Source organism: Labrus bergylta, chromosome 5 (genome assembly GCF_963930695.1).
Source record: "Labrus bergylta chromosome 5, fLabBer1.1, whole genome shotgun sequence".
Lineage (NCBI taxonomy): Eukaryota > Metazoa > Chordata > Actinopteri > Labriformes > Labridae > Labrus > Labrus bergylta.
This window is the reverse complement of record NC_089199.1, coordinates 4,246,301-4,262,805: the sequence shown is the minus strand read 5'-3', so window position 1 is coordinate 4,262,805 and position 16,505 is coordinate 4,246,301. Positions and strand designations below refer to the sequence as shown.

Below are 16,505 nucleotides of genomic sequence, written 5' to 3'. Positions count from 1 at the left end.
CAGAGGTAGGTACAGAGAAAGGAGCCTTATTGAATGGATAATGATGTTTTTACAACAGAAGAAAATGATCTCAATTCAGCCCCCAACACTTTGAACATTGAAGTGATCACCAAAAAGTGGTGTGTATGAAAACAATGTGGTTCTGCATGAAGCCCAGAAAGAAGAACATTGAGACTCCCTCTTTGGATTACAATGAAAACTTGATCATGTAATACACCTGCAGACAAATCCAACTATTCTCTCAGTGCAAGCCAAGAGATACACACACACACACTGAGATTCTCTTTGTGCACTTTGGCGAATAATTTGCCCTGATATGGAAAGTATTGGTGCTGATAGAAGATAGCAGATTGGCTGGTATGGATGGCTGTGAGCCAAAGTCTTCTCAGCAGCAAATGAAAAGCACAGAGCAACGGGGGGGGAGGGAAAGTATCAGCTCTCCATTACTGAGCTTTGTGGACTCGCACTGCTATCAGCACACAGTGACAAGGAAAGGACGGCTGGAAAATGATACTGAACACACACACACACCTTCACAAACACACCGAAGACATACACTGACAAATAGATTCACACGTGAATAGATGAAAATGATAAGATGACAACAGACACACACACACACACATAAGATAATAGATATTCAGACACTAATATCTGCTTTGATGGATGCGAACGTGCATACACACTGAAACACACTTACAGAGAGAGAGGTTGTGTGTGTGTAAGAGAGAGGGAGGCCACAAAGATGGAGAGAAAGAGCTCATCAGGCTGTGATAGATCACGGGAGAAGCGAGGAAATTTGGATGTTATTATCTAGATAATGGGCCTGTAAACAAAGGATACATTTCATTCACGGATGGCTCACGTCTAGATCACACACACACACACACACACTTTTTTTGTCCATTCAGATTTCAAAACCACTTCAGAATCAGAAAACAACTTACAATGGTTAAACATTGCTTAATTAAACTTTTTTTCCCCCTCCTGTCTGAATTCCATTGTAGTTATTTATTTCATTTTCTATCTTTCTCTCACTTTAGTCGTCGTCTCTGGATTCATCATGCATTTCAAACAGCCCTTCTAAAATAACGTGTGAGTGGAGTGAGAAAGAGAGAGACACAGGAGAAAAGCGAGTGGGAGTAGGTGATGTGTGAAAACAACAGGTAATAAATCGTCTCAAATCAATTTTTTTTTTACCACGGGCGCTGCAGCCAAGAAAGGGCACCAGAAGTATGGAGACCAGGGAGAGAACAAAGGATTATGGGACGTAAAAAACTAAACGAATGAAGAGATGGATGGACGTTTGTCAAACTGAAACTCTTGGAAACATGCACTGCAATGTAATTATCAGGTTAACTGTGGGTGCTGTACATTTCAGGGGGTGTGGAGCTTCTTTTGGAAGCGCACATTGTTCATGTGTGTGTGTTTGTGTGTGTGCATATGTCTGTTTCTCATCATTATCTACAAGCACCTGTGGTGTTATTGGCATGGATAAATCTGTTTTTAACACATGTATAAATTCACAGGTTTATGTTTATATGCGTTTTTATGTAAATGTGTGTGTCTGAGTGTAAATGTGTGTGTCTGTGTGCTCCGTCTACAAAATCAATGCAGCAGTCACTGATGATGGGAGACGATGCTGCTCTCTCGTTGTCTCCTTTGTATTGCTCGGTTTTCCGCTAAGTGCTTGATGGATGGACTCATAGAGTGATGCAGTGCTTGTGTTTTCAGGAAAAGCCCATCTCTATGGTCTGTCAACATGTACAATGTAACATTAACAGACCTTAAACACATTAGAGACACTGTCTTAAGTAAAGACGTAGAGGAGGGAGGAGAGGATGGAGACGAAGCAGACAGTTTAAGAGCGGGGGAATAATGAGGAGTGAAGCCACAGGCAGAGTCTAGTGGATGAATTACCTGCAGTGTGAGAAAACAACCTTCTATTCCTAGCAGTTGCTTTGTTGTTAAAATTTAACTTCACTGACTTTTTATAACTATAACTCAAAGATCATCCAAGTTTGTTATTACTTCCAGGATTGTTGATGATAATAATGGTGTAAAATTATATTTGAATCAGTTGCTCTCTGGAGAGAAGTGACCCTGAAATGTAAAAAAAAAAAAAAAAAAAAAAAAAAAAATCAAATCTGCTATTGTATGCACTAAATGAGTAAAACAAGTTGAAGAGTAACTTTAAGCACATTCCTTTAGAGGGGCCTATTTCCAAAATTCACTTACATTCACAAACAACCCAGGAGATTTTATAACCATCCTTGACTTTCCTCATCTGCGTCATGCGTCTAGATATTCATAAATCCTGCATGAATCCAGTATATGAGAAAGCATTATTACTACGTCCCTCCTAATCCTCCAACAAAAATCCTTCTCTTTTTTTTTGCATGTACACCGCCCTCAACCAGCAGATCTACCCTAATGCAGGTTTTTATCTGTACCAGGCAGACCTGGTTAGCTCTGATAGACTCATGGGATAGCTAGCTAGTGATAGGGTGGCTGGCAGTATGAAGGTGAGCGAGCCGGGTGATAAGACATTGGCGCGTCAATGAGAGTGATGCCTGTCATAGCTGCAGCTGACAACTGACGGAGCTTGTGTACATGAAAGAGAGACAGACAGATATCATCAACTGTGTGTCTTCTATTGCATGGATGTGCTATGTAGAGAGAGAGGAGGGGGCGAAGTGAAGGGAGCGAGGCAGTGAAGAAGGACAGGAGGAGCAGAAGTAGGATGAAAGACTAGAAGAGGAAGTTTTATTCAAAGAAGCACTTTCTGTATAGAAATGTTCATGCAATAATTTTAAATAAATAAAGGGAGAGTAAAATCAAGAAAGGAGGTGACAAGGAGAAAATTCTAAAGACTCCAAGAAAAAAAAAAAGAATTAGCTGCTAATGAAACCAAAGGGAATGAAATGGTCCAGGTGTTCCCATGTCTGACAGAAATCCATAACACACCAGCACGAGCATGATTACCGAGTAACGGCTTTGACATTTCAAAGCAGGTTTTCAGGATGTGTGTGATCATAAAGCATACTTGGCTAACTTAAAGCATGTAGGGAACACACAAACACACACAAAAACATGTGCACACTCCTCTTTATAGAGGGGTGTATGTGACATATCTAGGTCTACCTGCACTAAATGGTAACAGGCCCCACATTCCTGACTTTGTTGTGAACATGTGCATATGTGTGTATTTGTGTGTGTTTGGGGGGCCCTTGTAAAGAGGGGGATTTGGTGTGGCCCTCTCCTCAACCCAAGGAAATGAAGAAAAACAGCAAGAGGGGTCAAGGTGCTGCAGTCACCTCACTGTGGGTGAAGGAGTGATGAAGTGGGTGACGGGGTAAACAACAGACAACAATATTTGTACGAGTGGACTGGGGACTTCTTTAATAATGGAAGATAATACAAACAAGTGCTTGGTTGAGCTGATTTACTAATTGTTGTTAATATGTATTTGTGATATCTTCAAGCTTTGGTTTAGGATTTTGTGGTTGCAGACCTGTTCTTTTTAATGCAGTTGAAGATCAAGCAATGTGTTCAAAAGCTCCCTCAGCATATTAATGGAACTTATGGGGAAATGTTCCCTTTTTTTCCCTGTTTGACCTGCTGCTGTCAAGGTCAAGAATACAATTTACCCGTGAGCATTCAAGTCAACATGAACAAGTAAAAGAAAATGGAATCTACAGGTCAATGCAAAAACAGGCCATCTGCATGTTATACTAAAAATAATACAATCAAAAACGATTTCTGTCATTATACCAAATTTCAAGCAAGAAAAAAATAGATCTGAACTCAAATAACTAGTAAAAAATGCACAAATTCAACAATGACTCTGACCTCAAAGACACCCTGCAATGTCGATGTAAAGGAAAACTAAAAACCGCTCTGACTACAATATATATGGTTCACTGTGGGAAAACTTAACGATAGCTTCATGTAAACGTCTCCCGTATCCCCTGTGTCCCTCTTTAAGCTGTGTTTTCTATCAGCAGCAGGGGCGTCCAGATAAAGGGGCTGAAATCACTCACTTCCTATCGCACGGTGAGCCTGGCAGAACCTGAACGCAGCAAGATGCAAAACAAATTCATCAAGTGTTCTCCGACCGCATGAAACATGAGGAAAGGTACTCTTCCCCTCTCTCCGAGTGTGTATCTGTGTGTTTTCAGTTCCTTACAGTAATACAGGAGAACAGGGGCACTAGCACTAAGCACTTCAGCCTGTACGCTCAAACACAGACATACACACATGCATGCAGGCCAAGAACAGTCGGTTGTGGTAGAAATGTTGACCTTATGGTGCTACAGTGCATCGTGAGTGAGAATAGAGTATTCCCTTGATAAATTAAAAACTGGAATGGAAATAATCTTTTTTTATTTCATCCATTTTTTTTTCCTCCCATAGCTGTGTGGGTTGGTTTTATTATGCATGTAATTTTATCTGTGTGAGCTAGAAGATGGGAGCAGATGGAGCATCACACATGAGTGAGTGATAGGCCTGATACATCTATTGGACAAATCCCCCTACACCATCATTACACAGACACACAGACACACACACACACACACACACACACACACACACAGACACACACACAGACACACAGACACACAGACACACACACACACACACAGACACACACACACACACACACACAGACACACAGACACACAGACACACACACACACACAGACACACAGACACACAGACACACACACACACACAGACACACAGACACACAGACACACACACACAGGCACACAGACACACAGACATACACACACAGAGACACACACACACACAGACACACACACACACAGCTCAGAGTAAAACTATACCATATGTGGGTCAGACAGTCAGAGAGCAAACAGCCATTCCTTCAACAACACCAAGACAGACAAAGAGCGATGGTGACAATGATGGAGGAGGCGTGCACTCAAACACATACATACACCCACACTGACACGCATGCTGAGTGGAATGTCATTGTGGCTGCTATATAAAAACACAGTGTGTGTCTAGAGCGGGTTATTTTAAGGTCTGGGAAGGAGAGCAGATGCAACCATGAACTTCAGTTGCTTTTACTTTAAAAAATTGTTTATTGGTGTGAATTATGAAGGAATCTTTGAGACTTTGCATCATAGGAAGCCTTGCATAAAGCTTCAGAAGAAGTTTCTTTGTCTTTTTGTTTAACACATACATAAGCAACCAAAAGATTAAATATCCTATACTAAGACAAGATGGGAGATGATGGAAATATGTGGACGAGCTTAATGGAGGGGAAATCTTCATATCTTCCCTTTTTACTTACAACTTTACTTTTCAGGAACTCTCCAGCAAAAACTCAGTTGCACTGCTCTTGTAAATCTCATTCACCACCAAACATTACTGACACTAATGCACACACACACCTTCAAAGTGCTTAGAAGCTCAAAGAAGTATGGTGTCTCAGGTGCTCGTCTATCATGATTGCTACTCCAGTAAAAGACAGTTCCTAAAAAATGTTTTTTTTCTTATTTTATGTTTAAACCTGAGATAAGCTCCAGCTGCCATGACTGTCTATTTATTGTTCAAGTTCAAAAAAAAAAAATCAGTAATAAGGGAAGTTGAGATTTGGACAAATAAAAGGATTTTCTTTCAAGAGCACTGTCTTCATCAATTGACAGAGTCTAAATCAGGCATTCTGGACTCCTTTTTGAAACTGCACCTGACAGATTTCTATTCAAGCGTTCGTCGGTGTGTTCAAATATGCCTTCATGTAATGCAGAGCATCCTGTCATATCAGGTTACTTGCTATGCCAGCTCTTATCAACTGGCTTGTGTATTCACCCACATGTCTGCACTATGGTTATTCATGTGTGAGCCTATGGCCTTTCACCAGCAGAGCTTAGAAAAGGTCACATACTTACACACACACTGTTACACACACACATAAACACAGATGCAACAGTCTGTGGAAAGAGAGGAGAGGAACAAAGGCCACGATTCTCCCTGCGCACATGCAAGCATACAATAGTGTAAACAGGCCGAAAGAAAGGAAGATGCTTTAACAGTAAATCAAATCTATTCATCACTGTTCAGGCCTTTTACCTTAGATAAGACCTTCAATATCTACCACTGTCTCACATCCTAAGCCCTCCCCTGAGATGCATTTCTCTTCTTTCCTCTCATTCATGTCTCATGCATTCACCTATTTCCCCCTCCCTCCTCTCTCCAACTCCCTCCCCCCTTTTCCTTCCAGATGAAATGCCTTTAGCAAGCAGTCGTCAGATAAGTGTGTGTAGCGAGTCGCTAGACACAGCGCGGCGGCGGTGGCATTTCATCTTCCGACCGTCACTAAATCACACTAACTCAATCATCTGCATGCAATTACACACACACACACACACACACACACACACACACACACACACACACACACACACACACACACACACACACACACACACACACACACACACACACACACACACACACACACACACACACACACACACACACACACACACACACACACACACACACACACACACACACACACACACACACACACACACACACACACACACGTGTGAAAAGTGCTGCATCTAGAGAGGTGCTTTACTGTGACTGATTTTATCAGCTGTCTTGCAAACGGGGGAAGAAACTGCACCACAACATTATCATATACAATAAGATGAGACTGGAAGATAGAGCTTTCCAATTGAATGCCTTTTTAGTGTCGCCATTCAAATGAGAAAAGACCTCCTCTTACATTGAGGCGCAACACATATCCCTTATGGGATATCTCAACCGAAACAAAATTACACATTCACATTTAAGACTGCTGAGAGGATATTTATGTTGAAGACATAAAGTGAAAACACTTAAAGACTGGATTTAATATTCAGTCCACTATGGGAGTGTGAATGTAAGAATAGCAACTTAGCCCATTATTCTTCCAGTTGCATCTTTGCTAACCCTTTAGAGCCACAGGGAAACACAGCGAGCCATGCTAACACGCTGCTAGCCTCATCAGATAGGAAAGTTGGGAAACTAAACAAAGATTGGGAAGAGTGCTCAATGCATTGAGGGGGAACAGATGCTATCATCTATGGAGTGTGTATGTGGCTTTGAAGAGCGAAGTGGAGCACATACAAACACAGGAAGAGATCGGCTGGGGAGAAGAGTGTTTGTGTAGGAGTGGGGGGTGGGTGTATTTGTATGGAAGAAAGTGTGTGTGCATACAAAGTGTGCCAGACAGTCTATCAATTTGCATGTGTAGCAGCAGAACGCTCCACGCCTGCAGTGACTACATGCAAGTGTGCAACCGTGTGTGCCGAGTTAATCGAAATCAGAAGCATTAAAAAGGCATCAATTAATGGATTGGAGAAATGTAAACCATAAAACCCACTCCCACTCCTGATGTGACATTTTGCAGCGCTGCATGACCCAACATTTACCGACTAGATCCGCCATTCACTGGGAATAGAGCAAATGGGACCTAATCTTGTAGCCAGCTGTAATTACCAAGGTAGGTGTGTGTGTGTGTGTGTGTGTGTGTGTGTGTGTGTGTGTGTGTGTGTGTGTGTGTGTGTGTGTGTGTGTGTGTGTGTGTGTGTGTGTGTGTGTGTGTGTCTTCCTGTGGGAGAGCCAAAGTGATTACATGGCCACTGGTGCCTCTAATAGCATCTTTTAGGGAGAGAGAGAGGCAGAGATGAGTGATTTCCATCTTTCTTGGGAAGGACCAGTATTATGGCGGAGGAATTCTTTAGTGGTTAAGATGTGGGTCTGTTTTGACTGTGCCGTCATGTATGAGTGTGTATTGTGTGAGTGTGAGGGTGGGTGTACAGATGTTTGTAATAGACGTAACACAAGAGGCTAATGGGAGCCAGGCCAAAACCACACCTCAGTCTAATGTGTGCCAAACCATTTCTCACCACAAATGCCTGCCTCTCCTCCGCCTCTTTCATTTCCCTCTCTTCTCTCTGTTTCCTCTGCTTTATCTTCGGCTGTAAGCCCCACCTCTTTTCTTTTTGTTTTGACACTTTGCCTTCTCCTATGATCCTTCCTGTTTTCCTTAGAATTCCCCCCCCTTACATCTTAACAGTATCTTCCCCTTTCTGTCTTTCCAAGTCAAAGCAAAAAAAAATGTAAAACCTTACTCAGCAAACCACAAAACACCCACGACTGAAAGAGAAATGATGAGAGGGAAGAGAAAGAGAGAAGTTGACGTAAACAAAGTTGAGATGAGCACAGGGCACAAAATGGCAGAGACCAGCAAACCTCAGCATGGATGAGTTGGCAACAAAGACATGTTTTAAATTAAGAATAAGATTTCCCTTAACAATAGGAAGCTTGGTGGCTTGAATAAGAGGAGGTTTTGGGGGGAGAAAAGTCGGGAGAGAACACACGCACACACACAAATTGAACGTCTGGCAGTTGTAGAGAATGAGGAATGCAGATGGTGTTTAAAATGAGCTTTTATAGCGTGGTTTAGAGAGATTTACAGCAGTGGTCGTCAGCCTTGTGTGTGTGTGTGTGTATATGTGTGTGCGTGCGTCTGCGTCTCATCAGTGAGTGGCAGAGGGCTAGTATGGTACACTATTCACAATGTAGGCCTGTAAGTTAAGTGTTCCAGTAAGATGAACCACTCCACCCTAAGACAAAAACACAGTCCTACTTCATTTCTGTTTTCTTATTGTTGAGTCTAAAAAACATCATGACGTAGAAAAACATGTCCATCACTATTAAGTGCACCACAAGCTGATGTCTTGATTTCTTGGATCCATTCACAAAACTGAAGATACTCAATTCATATTAGCATAAGCAAAAAAAGCAAATCCCAAAATACAACTGCAAAAACTTTGAAATAAGCAACACAAGCTCAGCAATGTTGGGGGTTACTGGACACTGAAGTATAGCACGCTGACAGGTCAGAAACATACTCAGTAATATTACCTTACATAATCATTCTTTTCAGGATACTACAAAATTAAATTCACTAAAGCTATATAGAAGTCAGAGAAGCTCTCTAGGCTAGCATGCCATAATGCTAACTGTCATGTTAGCATTTAGCACTATTAGCTAAATAGTCCATTAGCAAGCTTGTTAGCTCACATAGACAACTTATAGAATAAGAGGCTACAACTATTGCCTGTCTGTGGATCAGTTTTTTACTTGACAGAGGGTAAATACATTTACAAAATATTGAAAAGGAGTTAATTTGATGTTTTTTAATTAATAGATAAGGTTAGATTTCTCTATTTAACACTTTCTGCCTTATACCTCAAAAGTCACTTAACAGTTTAAACTTGATATTCAAGGTTCAGCAAACACAAAGTGAACATTTTAGATGCCAGTTTGAACTACAATTGAATCTCATTCATTTACTTTTCATAAAAGAACTAAACCTGAATATTACAATTGTGTTAGCCATTGCAAAGCTAACTTTGCCGATACTATTATCGTCCGCTCTTGCAGTGTCTGTAAGTTACACACTGTGTAAGGAGGTCAAAGGTGCAACGTTAAGTAAAGGTATACTATGTTGGTATGACCTCTGGTTGGGTGTGTGTGTGTGTGGGTCTTTGTGTGCGTGTGTTGTTCCTGGTTACTGTAGAAGAGTGGAGGAGGCACATTCCTGACATGACTGCCCTAATCCTGCCCTTCAATACAATCCTCTTCTCCCTCACCAACAGTGTGAGTCTGTGTGAGTTGGTGTTTGCCTGCAAGTATTTTAATACATTTGTTTGTGTCAGAGCACACAGAAGTCTAGTGTTATCCACCAACACACTCGGTATACCATGTTTAACTTGAAAGACATCAGCATAGCAACCTCGTAACACACAGAGCATGAGTGAGGGAGGAAGAGATGGGGAGTGTGTGGCAGCTCCACATGACAGGATAGTTTCAGGAGGAGAGGAAAAGAGCGTGGGGGGGGAAATGAACTTTGGGTATGAGTCAAAAATATCAAAATCTGTGTCTTGCTTTTGACTCTAATGGTGTTGTGGTATGTGATGTGTAGGTCTGTTGGGGTTTCTGCTGTTAGTTTAACCCGGCTGGACTCTATTTGTGTTTGTCCGGGAGGCAGATCTCTGTTTTTCCTGGCATGAGGTTAAATGTAATGCCCTCTGCTGAGAGTGGGGGAGAGACGTGTCCTGATGGATGAGGTTGAAGTTAAAGTCGTACTTGTCTCTTATTTTGGACTTCAGGATGTTCAAGTTTGTGCATACAAGGTGCACAAAGTCAAAAAACAATGTTGAATGTTGAAAGGGAAGAGGTTTGCAAATTGTGTTCATTAACAACAACCATGAATAAAAACACTTTACTGTAGCTACATTTCTTTAGTCAATAACTTGCGCAGCTTTTATCCTCTCATGGCTCCGTCCACAGGTGAGACCACCCTCTATATTTTTGCCAAGATTACTAACTGTGAGTAGGAGCTAGAGGAAAGTCCCTGGCTTTGGGTCGGGGCCTGATGTCGGGAATCCACCTATGAGTCCGAGGAACGGAGAAAAAGGAGAAGTGGGAAAACCGCCACTGACAAGAACACAAGTGAGAGTTGGAGTAATGTGGCTTTCACACCTCCCCTACACTTGTTCAATGCTTTTTCTTCCATCGCTTCACCCCTGTGTTGTTCATTCAGCGTTCTTCTTCTCTTTATATTTTTATATCTTGTTCCATCTCTTAACTCAGTTTCCCATTTTCACTCCCTCTCTTCCTCCCTGCCGGCTCATTCAGCTCTCCTAGTGTGCTGTAATAGTCCACAGGGACAGACTTGGCTGCTGCCCACCAAATACAACAAGCATGACTGATTCAAGAGCCAAGAGACTGGACTGGACAGAGAGGGAGAAAATGTTGCCCTCCATCTGTGTGTGTGTGTGTGTGTGTGTGTGTGTGTGTGTGTGTGTGTGTGTGTGTGTGTGTGTGTGTGTGTGTGTGTGTGTGTGTGTGTGTGTGTGTGTGTGTGTGCGTGTGCGCGTGTGTGTAAAGAGAGGGAGAAGGATAGAAAGTGGAAACGAGTGAAGTCCTAAACATGTTGGTATAAAACAATAAAACAACTGAAGGATGAGAAAGAGAGAATGAGCTGTTAAATTTATAGAGAGGACACGGAATAACAGACCACACATTGCTCTGACCCTATTTAAACACACACAACACTACAGCATTTATGCCTGTGTGTGTGTGTGTGTGTGTGTGTGTGTGTGTGTGTCTGTGTGCGTGCGTGTGTGTGTTGTGGTGTGGTGTGTGACGGAGTAAGGGGACAGCTGTGGAGTATACATAGTGACATTTAGCAGATGTGTTCGCCAAGGGTGTGCAGGCACATGTGCATGAGCGCACACAGCACCGAGACATGACCTAGTCCCCAGTGCTATTTAATGGCTCATAGTCGTGATATGACTCATTAAATGGCGCCAATGGAAAGGAAAAATGAGGAAGATACAGTTTTTGACATTTATTTAACCTAAGCCTCCTATTTCATAAAGTTTTGCAATGTTTAAAAACATCATCTTGCACAATATCTGACCTTCCTTTTCTAGGATTTGGATCAACTGAATCAGCATATCTTGAGGTACACAGAAGGTAAACAGGACTTTTGGGTGCAAAGTGAGATAAATACAAATTCAAAGTTTTAAAAAGGCTTCAACAGGATGTTGGTAACAGTAAAAGAAAATATTTTCTTTATTGCAGATAGACAGAAATCATAGAGTCTGTTCCCAGAACTTTGTCTCAATTTCTGTCTCGATTCTCCTGGGAAAAGAATATAACCTCTAGGTTGTAGCAAGTAAACCATCTGCATGCATAGATGTAAGAATACCATACAAGACATGCCCAATGCTACAGAGAGTAGATGCAGAAGTGTCCATTTGAGCTGCTTAGCCCCAAGCCAAGCAAGATTCATCTGAAAGGCACTTCTGATCAAGTGTCAAGTACACAATTTATTCTGTCCTCCAGGATCTGTTTCTTGCCAGTATACCTTTTAAGGAGGTTAATGACATCCACAAGTTATGTCTCTTCTTGCCCAATGAATGTATAAAACAATGAGGGAGAAGATTGTCTCCCTACCAATTTACTAGATTACTTTATTACTAGAGCTGAAGGGAAATAAAACCCAGTCGACAACATTTAGGTCAATGAAAAGCATCGATAGCTTCGCTGTACAAGAAAGTGGCTGCAGCTTTCCAGCCTATGGGCCCAGCTGAGTAGGAAGATCATATACTTCTAGACGTGGGCTGCAGGTTTGGCGTTGTGCACTCAAATAACATCTATTAATACCTCCACTGCTCAAACAGCCACTTTAGACCGCCTTATGTAACCGTGGGGTCACAGGGGGCACATATAGAGATAGACTGCAGATGACAAGGTGTACAGTATGAACTGGAATACACTCCTCTGCACACACAAACCACTCGCTGCCTGAACTGGAGCTGGCTGGCAAACTAACACAGCCGCGCATTCTCACACACAAACACATAAACTCCAGGCATGCCATAGCAGAGCCTGAGCAGCTGGTAATGCCAGGTGGAAGACAGATGCCCCGCCTCTGGTTTGGCCTGTAGCCATGGCAACACAATGGGTGTGTTCTCTGGGGAGGAGCTGGGGGCGGGTTTGGTCGACACCCAAAGCTGTCCAGATGATATAGCCCACCCACGATCAACCACATTCCTGTCAAATTATTTCAATTAGAAGCTGTAATAGACTGGCTCTGTTTGTTTCTGCGGGTTTATCGGGGGCAGTGCCGCAGTCATACAATGAGCATGAGCTAATTCGGCAACATCCAAACCAACAGGGACAAACCCAGGGAACCACGATTGTAAGCGACCTTTGTAAGTGTTAGTTAATCTTTTGTTTTAAATAAAGTTTCTTTCCCACATAGAGAATGGTGTTTCATGATTTATAGTACACTCAACCACAACTATAATACTGTGTTTGAATGTGTTGAAAGAGCTGAACTTGAGCAAGCTCTAGCTACAAACAGAGACAGGGGCAACACTTAACAAAGAAAGGACAGAGATAGGATGACCCACAAAGGGTCAAATGAGGAGAAGGAAAGAGTAGAAAGCATGAAAAACTAAGTGACAAGTGTAAGACCGTTTTTAAATCAGAGGCTGCTAGCTGCCAATTACTAACAGATATTGTGTGTGTGCAGGGTGTCTGTGTCAGATAGCAAACACAGAAAGAGGACGAGCAAAGTTTTCTACAGTGGTGGCTGGCCGGCTGAGATAACTCTCATAGCTCTCTGTCAGGGAGGAAGAACATGACAGATGTGTAGAGAGACAAGAGAGGAAGAGGAGTAGATGCAGGAGGGCAGGATTAAAAGAAAAGCAGAAGAAAAGAATGTGTGGAAGATTACAACAGCAGATGAAGACACTGACAATCAGTGTCTTGCTAAAAGGAAGAGGGTTTGGGACAAAATCTGAATCTAGAGCGAAAAACTCAAATAAAGGATTGGTGTCTGAATATGTGAACATGACTAGTTCAATGCCCATCCATGAGCCACTTTTTGCAATCCTAGAGATCTACCAAAAATACTAAATTCAACCCTTTCCCCCTCTGCCTGAGGCCCAATTCTCAACTGGTTAAAGTCAAAATGTAGTATTCCAAAAAAAAAATACCAGTCGTGTTGGCAGCATCACTTGATCAGAAATGGCACGGGCATCAGGATTCTGTGCAATACCATCAACATCTAAAGGAAAGGCCTGTAGTATGTGTGCCGAGTCGCTGACAAAGCAGCCTCTGACACGTGTCACTGAGCATTACATTTTGCTCCTCATCCTCTTCAGTCTGCTTCCTATAACCATGTCTCTCCGTCTGCGTCGGCAGGGCACTTCAAAACATTCAAACCAATTCCAGTGAGCAACAAAAGTGAAATTGAGTTAATGTGTGTCGCCTATTTGACATGCACACAGAAATTGCTCAACTGGTGGGACAGCTTTCCTTGGACCAAAACAGGCAAGAGAGAGGAAGAAAGCACGGCAAAGTTTCCAGACAGTCAGCTGAGTGCACTGGACTGTCACAAGATTGCTTTTTATAGCAGTGCTCTTTATTGTGTCTCACTCACTCACGCACAAACATCTGCCAGCTTATCCTGCTCTGTCACGTCCTGCCCTCTCTCTCTCTCTCTCTCTCTCTCTCTCTCTCCCGCCCACTTCCACACACAGAAACAGGAAGTGTGTATGAGTGGGGGAAGTTGTCCATAAAGAACACAGAGGAAATCCTTCTTCCTAGATTACTTTCTCTCACATGTCTACAACTGCTGACACACACACACGTACAAATAATTACAGCGATATGCAATCAGAGAGATAAGGTGGAGGTGGTGTTAATTATACATTAACACACAAACACACACACACTAAAACACACTTGTGCTGACTTGACTTGTAGTCACGGAGAAATTAAATACTCAGTCTGTGTTAAATCCATTCAATGAGTTATTCATGTGATGAGATTAGGTTAAAATCAAAGTGAATTATTGGAAATAAACTCTTACAAGGACAGCCAATCAGATCTGTGAATACACAACTATGGATTGAAAGCAGTCTAAAAAAAAAAAAAAAAAAGAGCCTGGATGAAGCAGAGACAGCACACTCCCTCATTAACTCCCTGGACATGTTCATTCTGTCTTTGTGTTTGTGTGTTCGTAGATGAGCTCGGTGTCACACACACACAAACTCACTCACACACACTTTAGGAAAGTACTAAAACATAAAGCATGCTGATACATTCCTCATAGGGTAACCGCATGTTGCCATTAGCTCATTATACACCGAAGGAGACTGGATGCATGCTTATTTCCTCTCTCTTCACTTAGAAGCAGAAGCATCCACGTCCCAACAGACTCACACAAACACTTACATACACACACACCACTAAGCAACAGCATGGGTGCTCAGCAGGATTTAGAGGACAATTAAAAAGCTCAATTAGACTTATATTCTTATTTGCAGAAATGTGTGTGTTGCAGATGGTGAGGCTCGCACTTTGAGTTTAAAAACACACTTTGCTGGTTTCCCCCCCGGGAAACAACACAGGGGAGCTACAGAGAGAGGAGGGAGGGGGGTTTGATGTAAATATGTCTCCTGGTGCTTCATGTTTTCCGAGCTGTAGAGTTAAGTGCCCAATGAAAATGTATCCAACATCATTATAATGCAATAGTACTGATGCTAAAATGATCCTGAATGTTTTTCAAAAGGCAATTCACTTCTTCGGCTTTGAATCTGTTTGACAACGTTTTCGCTCGCTCAGAGACCGAAAGCAAGACCGTGTTTTGTTTCGTCGTTTTGTCCTTCTCTCCGTCATTTCCTCCCTTCAAACTATTCCACAGTCCTGCCTTCATAAACCCTCCCCGTTCTTCAGCCTTTTCTTCCAAGTTTCCCTCCTTGCTTTTCTCCTCTCTCCCTCTTCCTCCTCCTTTGCGTCGTTTCCAGTAAAAAGAAAGTATCACAGTCCCATTGTCTTCCTCTTCTGCATCCTCCGAGTCTGCCAATGCCAAGTCTGTTGAGTCAGCCATTGCACAAATCTGCTGTGCGTATACGTGCGTGTATGCGTGTGTGTGTTTGTGTGTTTGTGTTTTGGTAAAATCTTGGCCAGGTCACAAACCTTGAATAGACAATACCTTTCCATTCAGAAAACAAAAGTCACAAGACGAAACACACACATGCACGAGGCAGATGGTCCAACCTGTAGGTTTTCCACGGCCCATTTGTGGAAGGGCAATGTTTCACTGTCTGTCCTAACCGGCTACACACACACAGAAACACACACACTCAACGTGCATGCAGAGTGGGCAATAAATCCAAACCAGCACAATACAGCCCCCGCAACGGACATGGTGGGAGCCACGGATAATGCCAGAGAAACATACCCAAGTCCCCGAGTTCAACCAGAGGTAAACTTTATTCACCCTCATATGGAGGGCATGTGATGCTGTTCTTCAAAGATGAAGGAAGTTGGCAGCAAATGAAAGGCTTCTTTTCCCTGACATTCAAACAGTTACACACTGAGTTTAACTGTGACAAAGAGCTGAAAGACACGTCTTGACTTGAACAAGAGCTGGTTTATTTTAATGTTATACTTTGATTTATTTCCTTGCTGCTGCTCTTCTTCTTCTTCTTCTTCTTCTTCTTCTTCAACACATTGTCAATAAAGTGGCTCATTCTGAAAGACTCTAAAGAGTTACACCTTATAGAATATGATGCTAGCTGTTGATGAAAAAGGTGAGGCATCAATACAATTAGAAATGAGTGGTTTCTGTGAGTCACCAGCTATCTTAAAAAATATCTAAAATCTCTTTGTGTCTTTGCACTAAACTGCATTGTACAGCTTTAGAGTAAAGGCAGAAGGCTAAACTGCTACTGTAATTATGTCCCTTCTGGCCACGAGATCACATGCTTTCAAAATAAGAAAATAAGTTGGAAATAATAAAAGGCCATCAATATCTCCCTCTAGCTGAATTTCTTATTCCTCCTCCATCTCTTCTTCTCTACAACAATCCCAGTGGTCAAATTAAC

At 42.2% G+C, this 16,505-nt stretch overlaps 1 protein-coding gene across 4 annotated transcripts in view; it reads right to left on the bottom strand.

Moving 5' to 3' along the window:
• Positions 1 to 16,505, bottom strand: part of LOC109994546 (plexin-A1) — a 179,669-nt gene that overhangs the window by 99,028 nt on the left and 64,136 nt on the right. The gene's annotated exons all lie outside the window — the stretch shown is intronic.